Source organism: Triticum dicoccoides, chromosome 2B (genome assembly GCF_002162155.2).
Source record: "Triticum dicoccoides isolate Atlit2015 ecotype Zavitan chromosome 2B, WEW_v2.0, whole genome shotgun sequence".
Classification (NCBI taxonomy): domain Eukaryota; kingdom Viridiplantae; phylum Streptophyta; class Magnoliopsida; order Poales; family Poaceae; genus Triticum; species Triticum dicoccoides.
Genome location: NC_041383.1, coordinates 52,407,088 through 52,415,911, shown reverse-complemented (window position 1 = coordinate 52,415,911; position 8,824 = coordinate 52,407,088).

The window sequence follows — 8,824 nt, the reverse complement described above, 5'->3', positions numbered from 1 at the left end:
CTCCTTGCTCCTCTCAGCGAGAAGACCCTGCAGCTCACCATGAGCGGCAGCGTCCTTCTCGCGCTCACGCTTGAGCGCGGCAAGCTCCTCGCCGCTCGCCCGGAGATCGGCTTCCAGCTGCGCCACCTTTGTCTCCAGCTCCTTCTTGGCGGCCTCGGCAGCTGCGGCGGCATCCTTTGCCTCCTTGAGAGCCCCGCCAATTGCTTGCTCGCGCGCGGCGAGCTCCTCCTCGTGGCTGTCAAGATTGACCTTGCGCTGCGCCAACTCTCCTTCCTGCGCAAATAGATTTTCGGCGACAAGCCGTTGCTTCTCTTCAGCTTCAGCCTTCTCAAGGAGCAAGGCTTTCCGCTCCTCGAGAAGTTGCTCCCGCTCCTCCGCCAAGTACCGGAGAGCTTACTCCCTAAGGCCCCGGAGCTCCTCCGCGCGCTTCTCAATGTCAACTCCCGCCTTCGCGACAAGTGCTTCGCGAGACACCAGCTTGGCTTGTCGGGCGCGGTAGAGTGACAGCAGCTTTTGCAGTAGCCGCTCCTCCTCAGGCTCGTCGCTGCTGCTGCTTGGTGCGTCAACCAGCTTCAACCCAGCGGAGGCAAGAACTTCTTCGTCCAGTATTTCTCCTTCGACCGGCGCCCTGGAGCTTGAAGCCCAGGGGAGCTTGATGAAGATGCCGTCGCCGGCCTTCAGATAGGCGTCGGGCTGGGGCTCTTCGGAGCCTGGCGCTGCAGCAGCGGCGGAGGGATCGGCGGTCGGCGTAGCGCCTGGCGCTCCTGCGGCCTCGGGGCCGTCAGTGCGATCGCCGGATCCCTCGCCGGCTTCTGCGGCGGCAGCCTTGGCGGCCTCTTCGCCGGTAAGATCATCAGCGCTGGCCTCTCCTTCGGTAGTGACGGCGTCGTCAACGCTGCTGTGCGTTCTCCTCGCTGGCGACCTCGGTTTCAATCGGCTCCGTGGCAGATGGATTTGGCGAATGGAAAAAGGGAGAGAAATCAAGCGAACATTCAAAAAAAGAGAAAATCAGAAGAAGAAGAACCCAAGGGAAGTTCTCAGGTAAAAGGATTACCTGTGCTAGGATCTGCGATCGTAGTCTCAATCACCGGAGGATCGCTGGTGCTGTCCCTTGCCGGAGAACTACCCCTTGCCGGAGAATTTACCCTTGCCGGGGAACGCTCCCTTGCCGGGGAATCCTCCCTTGGCGGTGTAGTGGAACAGATGGCATTTCGGGAGCGGCCTCCGGGCCCTCCTGGTGAGGCTTCTCTGCTCCTACACAAACCAGCAATCAGATATCAGCAAAGAAGGAGCACCCATGCGTGCCCGAAAGCAGGAAATAAACAATACACTTACGATGGGGGCTGCTTGGAGGAATGGTTGCCGGGTCCGGCAAGGTGGTCTCGGACATGTCCCCTGCTGTCACAGCAGGATCATCCTCGATGACAATCACCGAGGCCTTGGCTCTCTTTGCCGCTCTCTGGGCCAGCGTCCTGAAAAGGATTAGGTTCAGAGTAAAAGCAAGTCAGATACAAGACAAAGCAACAAAATCGAAGAGTTAAAAGAACAACAAAGAATCTTACTCTTCTTCTTCCTCGTCGGAGCTGAGCGCGGAAAGATCGAAGTCCGGCTCGCCTCCGGTGCGACGAGGCGGAGGAGTAGGTTCCCTTGCCCACTTGGCAGGGGCAGTAGCGGTGGACCGGGAAGACCCCACCTCAGTTGCCGCAGCGGCGTGAGGCGCTCCCGCGGCAACACTGCTTGCCGTGGTAGAGCATGTCACACGGCTCGGCGGCTGTTGGCCCGTCTGCCGCTCCGCTACATCCCGCGCCTTGCGGAGACGCCTTCTTGGAGGAGCTGGGGGCTCTACTTGCGACGAGCTACCTGAAGGTTCGAGCCCGACAAGCTCTTCCTCGGCGGGCTCACTCGGCTCCTCTTCGGGCCCAACAAGTTCTCCCTCGCCGACAAACTCCTCGCGCTCGGCAAGACTTGCCGCCTCTGCTGCCTCTGCCTCTTCCATGGTGAATCCGAACTCACCCGCGGCAACGGCTGCTGCCACCTCTTCCAGCCTGGTGGCGATGCACTGCATCTCATTATTGGTGGTGTCGCGGGTGAGGCTCTTCTGTTCATTGGGGCGGATCGGCACTTCTTCTAGGCCGTCAAAGAAATCCCGCACGACGTCATCAGCAGGCTCTTGCCAAGTCGGGACGATTCCGTGCGAGTCGCACAGAGGCATCATTGCACGGATGCGGTCGAGCGAAGAGTTGTTGCACAGTGGAACCACCCCCCTCGGCAACACGAATGGATGTTGAGGATCGCGCTTGAACAGCTCCAGGAGCATCGCATCCAGCTCCAGGACGGTGAAGTTGAAGTTGAGGCCCGGGCGCAGCCTCATGATATCCGCCGAGTTCTGGAACTCCCAGGCGGGTCTCCTCCTCTCTTGCAAGGGGGCGATGCGGCGGTGGAGAAAGTCTGCGCCAACGGCGCCTACGGTGAGCCCGGCAAGCCTGAGGCGAAGGATCCGGGTGATGGCAATCTGCAGCCTGTCGTCTTCCGGGGCCACGTTGCTCCAATCATTGCCGCGCACTATTGGGGCTTGGCGCAGGGCAGTAAATGGTTGCGGGTTCTCCTCGACGATCCAGCACCACTCTGCTCTCCATTCCTCCCACTTGTTGCGGAGCTTTCCCTCCAGATAAGCTTCCTTCTTGCCGACTCTTGAGATCCAAGCGATCCCGCCGGCAAGAGGCTCTCCTCTCTCAACCCGGGGCATAAAGAAGTGGCGGAAGAGGGCTAAGTTTGGGTGGACTCCGACAAAGTTTACGTAGAGATGTGCGAAAACTGCCATGGTCAGAACGACGTTGGGGGTGAAATCAAGGAGGCGGAACCCGTAGGTGTTCATGATGTCACAGAAGAATTCAGAGAAGGGCGGGCAGAGCCCGCAGTAGAAGAACATCGCGAAGAAGGGGTACCCATTTGGAGCCAGTTCCGATGCGGCACCCGGGAGTACCCCCGTGCGCGGATGCGCTCGCGTCTCCGTCGACAAGAAGAGGTAGTAGTACTCCCTCAGCTCCCTCGCGGCAAGCTGAGGGGGGAAGAGGGCCCGCTCCTTTCGCAGCGCCATGAGCCGCTGCGCCTCGACCAACTTCACGCCCTTCCCCTTGTCGGCTTTTGGAGCCATGGCGGAGGTGGTGGGGGAGATCGACGGCGTTGGTGGTGCTGCTGGCAACGGGGGGCGGAGCGCTTCTCTCTCTCTCAGCTTCGGGAAGAAGGAGGGAGCGGCGGAGATTTGGGAAATGGAGTAACAACCGGCAGGATGGGCGAACTGTCCCTGTTTCCCCTGCTTATAAAGAGGGAGGGGGCGGACGTTTCGCCCTTTCGAGTAAAGAAACCACCCACGATCTCTCCCACGATGCCGCATTCGACGCGTGCTGTTGGGGGAGGGCGCGGTGGATACGGAGAAAGATACGGCGTAACCCAGGCTGCACGTGCCCGCGCCCTGCTTTGGGCCTGGCCCAACAGCGCTCGGCACCGTGTATGGCCTAGGCCCGGGGGCTCCTGTCGGTGTACTAGAGTAGGGGTACCCTAGTATCCCGAACTTGTGCACGGGCAGTTGCAGCCACCCGCGGCAAGGCTTGCCGGGTGACCGCCAAGGTCCTCCGCGGTTCCTATGGAGCCATTCAAGAACAAAGTATCTAAGCCAAGGAGACAAGGCCCTGGCAAGAGGAGCTTCCCGGGAAGGCCAACCAAGGCATAAGAGCAAAGTATCTAAGCCAAGGAGACAAGGCCTCGGCAAGAGGAGCTTGCCGAGAAGGCCCACCAAGGCATCTCAAGGAGTTTGCCGCGACGCGCCACGCGTCCCGGCAAGGCCCGGGGAGCGACAAGCCTCCGAACGCGACAAGACAATGATCGCAGCAAGGCACTTGCCGCGGCACGCTACCACCCTGTACCTACGCTCCAGCGCATCCACCAACGTGTCGCCCTGGGGCCTTTCCAGGCGCGCGTGGCGAGAGGCTGTGCAGCCAGCGGTGCGCGGTGAAAGCGGCGCTGACAAGATCGCCATCGTGGTGAGCGGTGGCGCCCCTGACGGTCCCTTTCTGCACTGTTTTGGGTGACATAGACGGGCATTTAATGCCTTTGTCCCCTGCCGTCAGGGTTAGGTAGGAAACACTGTACAGGTAGCTGTACCAACCACAAGTCCTTTTCCATTTTTACCCTCGTCTACGTTGCCACCTGTCGGTGACCCCTTGAGCATATAAAAGGAGGCCCATGCGTAACGTAGAGGGGGGTTCGGAAGGTTCGAAGCCAGAAAACACTCACGCTCGGTCTCATTAGCAACTAGAGTGTACTGTAGCACTCAGCGCTCCCGAGCAAGAACTCAATTCAATCAGACAAGCAGCAGTAGGAGTATTATCTCTCCGGAGAGCTCCGAAGCTGGGTAAACTGCTCGTGTGCTTCGCCTCGATCTGCTCTTCGTGCGATCTCCACCCCCCGCCGAACCGAAAGGGGCTCGGTTCGCCGGTCCCATAGGTGTTCGTGGATCAGTTTCCCCGACAGTTTCTGTGACATTGAATCACATCGTTGGTTTGCCAACTTTTTGTAGTAAGGGTGATAACCCAAATCTTGAGTACTGATAACTCCTCCCATATTTTGCCGGTTTATAATAGAACCGTACCGGGTTGTAATAAACACCGGATTATCCATATAATACTGGCGACTTGTAGTCGAAACCAGACCGGGTCAATAAGCGCCGGATTATAACTGCTCATGTACTGAGAACTTATAATTGAAAGCCAAGCCAGGTTAACAAACACTGGATTATATTGATGACTTATAGACAGGCCGGGTCAATAGACGCCGGTTTATCATAAAACCTTATCAAAGGAGGAAAGACTTTGACAAATAAAAGCAAATGAAAACTTGTAGTCGAGGCTTTTCAAGGGCTGCCAGACCCAAATTCGAGGCTTTTCATGGGCTGCCAGGCCACTGAGTTAAACCATTTGACAAAGCCTTTTAAGATGGGCCTCCAATTAACCAATCGTCGTTTTAACTTTGACAATTTGAGGGTCTGTATAAGATTGACTTGTCAAACATTCAGTGGGTCATACTAGGATTACCTGGACGGAGTGGCTTACTTGATGAAGGCAGGTTAACCTGGGGTTTTAGGTGAAGACACCTGGCTTCCAAGCCTGGCTCGATAGCCTATTACAAGGGTCCTTTCAAACTCTTTGTTGCTTTGCACAAAGAGCCCCCAAGTAACTTTGTGAGTTGTGCTCAATGGGTGTCTATGTTTGAGTTGGTGCTTTTTGCAACACTCTCTTTGACCCCTAATTAATTTCCTGTTGGCCTTATGCCGATCAAGAGGTGTAGCTATGGTTCGAATACGACCAAGACCCCAAGTGATTTCCCTGGTGGCCTTACACCGATCAAGATGTGTAGCTATGGTTCGAATATGACCAAGCCCCCAAGTGATATATTTCTGAGCTGTGCTCGCCGGGTGCCTATGTTTGAGTTGTGCTGTGCAACAAACTCTCTTTGGCCCCTTTTGACTTTTCTAAGAACTCGAACTTTGCGAGAGATATTTCTCCTTGAACCGGATGTTAAACCGAATATTGAGAGCTTCCAAGCTTTATGGGAGACATATTTCCCTTGAACCGGATCTTAAACCGGAATCTTCATTTTCAGCCGGAAATTTTCTGGCGACCTTGAAACTCGAACTTGCGAGAGATTAATCCTTTTAAACCGGAAATCCTTAAACCGGATTTGAGAGCTTCAGAGCTTTGTGGGAGAACAGATTTCCCTGGAACCGGATTTTAAACCGGCATTCTTCGTTTTGAACCAGAAATCTTCTGACGGCCTTTATACCTTCATCAATATGGTAGTAGCCTCCGGGACCGGGTTATATTTCCCTCCAATGTCCTGGGTTTCTTGAATTCACCGAAAACCGGCAACACCTACTGAGTCATATCATTGTAGCCCCCGAGTCTTAAGATGACTCGAGGAGTTGTCTTGAGATTCTCCGTATGTGACCATAGCAGAAGGTATATATCATTGGTGTTGATAACGCGATGTTAACCCGTAGAAGGTTGAGGTGACAGCGGCGGGTTATAAATGATCCCATATGAGCCGTGTCAACAACTCGGCCAATGGTCCCTTCCAACTGGTTGTTTGAAGTTGACCAAACTGCATTGGCGGTTACTTGTACGCATGTCCATTGAGCCATCCAGCGCAGATGGCAGCTGATGATAATTTGCCCCCAATTTGTTGGAAGAAAACCGGGCTACCCGAGCAGTGACTTGTTCATACTCAATAAATCGTTCATGCAGATAGGTACGGCCCGGTGTGTTGATGTAGACCAGGCCGCGAGAGACGGACAGTAAAAACAACCGCAGTGTCAGAGGCAACATAGATGAGTCGGCCACGGCGTTGTACGCCGGCGCGGACAAGCAAGTTGTCCTCCTTGTTGAAAACCGGCGCAGACGCGTGAACCGGCCGTGCGGGCGGATGGGCGAGTCAAACATAGATGCGGTAGACCGCGCAGACGGGTGAGTCAGTCGCGTCGTGTTGATGTGGTGGGGGCGGCGACTTGCGTACGTATCCGTCCAGTAACACGGCACGGACAAGCGCTTAGTGCAAAAATAATTTCGGCGCATGCCCCTTTGCGACACCTTTATAATGTATAATTTTCCTGCGTAAAATATATTACAAGAAACTTGATTGCTCTTAGGATAAAATTAATATGTAGTAAATAGATAGGAAACATAACACCTGGTGCGGCCCGGCGAACGTTTGAACATCAGTGGTTGTATCAAGCCGGCCGGTTCACAGCAACTTTGAACATCACTGGTTTAAGATGATTTGTTTTGACCAATGTGGAAACAACAGCAGCCCGCCGGCAACGACGGCTCAGGCGACGCGAGGGCGTGAGCAGCAGAGGGCGTTAGCAGCAGAAGCCTGAGTCGGCGGTCAAGTCCGTTTCCAGGCTGCATGTTTTTTCCGAATCCACGTCTGCCTCAACCTCCAAGTCATGTCCCTCCCCTTTTCAATAGTAATTTTTCCTTGATCACTGGAGTCCTGGTACTTACATCTCGCATAATAGAATCCATATCTCGACGTGAGGGAGGTACTTCCCGGGCTTGGGAAAAGTAGTAGTAGCAGCTTTGTCTTTTCCTAGTAGCACTTTTGACTCACTTCAATACCATGATGTGGATATCGAGACTGCAGATCGCATCACGGGATTTTCCTTTTTTACTATTTCAGCCAGTAGCAACCTTTGATCTTATCTTCACATTCCGACAAGGAATCAACTGCACGATGTTTGCAAAGTTCGCCTCGGTATTGCTGTAGTCCTACGAGTCGTGTCATGCTGATCCGCACACGGACGATACCCAAGTCAGTCTCGGCGAATCAACCACGCGTATAAATTTTCTTCTTCTTAATTGTAGCCGTAACCATGAACAAACGAATCAGTGATTTCTGCCGGTTAATCTAACACGTCGTCTTAAAAAATCCGTCCGTCTTGGCAACTTGAAATCAGTCCAAACAATCACAAGGCGGCTTGAGCAAAGTTGTAACCCAGCTATTCTTCATCTGAAAAATTTCGAGCCCCCTCGATCCCTAAGAGAGATCCCTTCAAGAACTCAACACCATCGTGCAAGCCCCACGGTGGGCACCAACTGTCGTGGAATTAACACATCAGATGTCCTAGTGTGAGGACTTAGTCGTGAGGCCAGCGCATCTATGTGGTAGCTTGAGAGGGGTTGAGCGGAATCGAGAGACGCAACATACAAGACGAGGATTTAGACAGCTTCGGGCCCCGGGAAACATCATCCGGTAATAGCCCTACATGTTGTTTGAGGCTAGATCTCATTATCATCACGAGAGAGTCGCCAGTAATCCGGCTCTTTATGTCTAGCCCTAGAGATTGTTTCTTCTTGCCTGTCCCACTTTGGGGAGCCCTGCCCCTTCTTATATAAGTTGGAGGGGCGGGTTACATGTGGAGTCCTAGTAGGACTAGGACTATTCTACCTTCTAATACAAACCGGATACAAGTCCGGGTCTTAACTCTTTATAAGGTAAATACTCCTCTCGCCTTTCCTCTTAAACCGGCCCACCATTAATATAAACTGGTCTTCTGGGCCTTAGGCCTTTTCAACCGTCTGTCCCGTCGCCGGGTTACTAGTGAGTCATAATGTTCAGGTAGGTTGCTTGTAAACCGTTTGGTCAAGGCAGGTCGCCAGTGAATCGCCAAGTGTAAACCGTCTCAAGTAAACCGCCAAGCCCAGCCGACCATATTTCCGGCCGGTTCATACCATGGGGTATATCCCCGATAAGTTTCTTCATCCATAACATAACCCTCAGGAACAACAGGCAATTCATATTTAGGGGGAGAATCTTCATCATCACTTTCATCAATATTATCAGTTTCAATAGCCTCATTCTCTCTATCCCTAGCAAGTTGTTCATCAAGAAATTTACCTAATGGCACAGTAGTATCAAGCATAGAAGTAGTTTCATCATAAGTAACATGTATAGCAGAAGTGGCATCATCAATAACACATATCAGAATTAATGGCAGAAGCAGGTTTAGGTGTTGCAAGTTTACTGAAAACAGATGGAGAATCAAGTGCAGAGCTAGATGGCAGTTCCTTACCTCCCCTCGTAGTTTAGGGCTAAATCTTAGTTCTTTTGTCTTTCAAGTTCCTCATAGTGATCAGCTGATATAACTCCCAAGTGACTCAAAGAACAGAGCTATGCTCCCCGGCAACGGCGCCAGAAAATAGTCTTGATAACCCATAAGTATAGGGGATCGCAACAGTTTTTGAGGGTAGAGTATTCGACCCAAATTTAT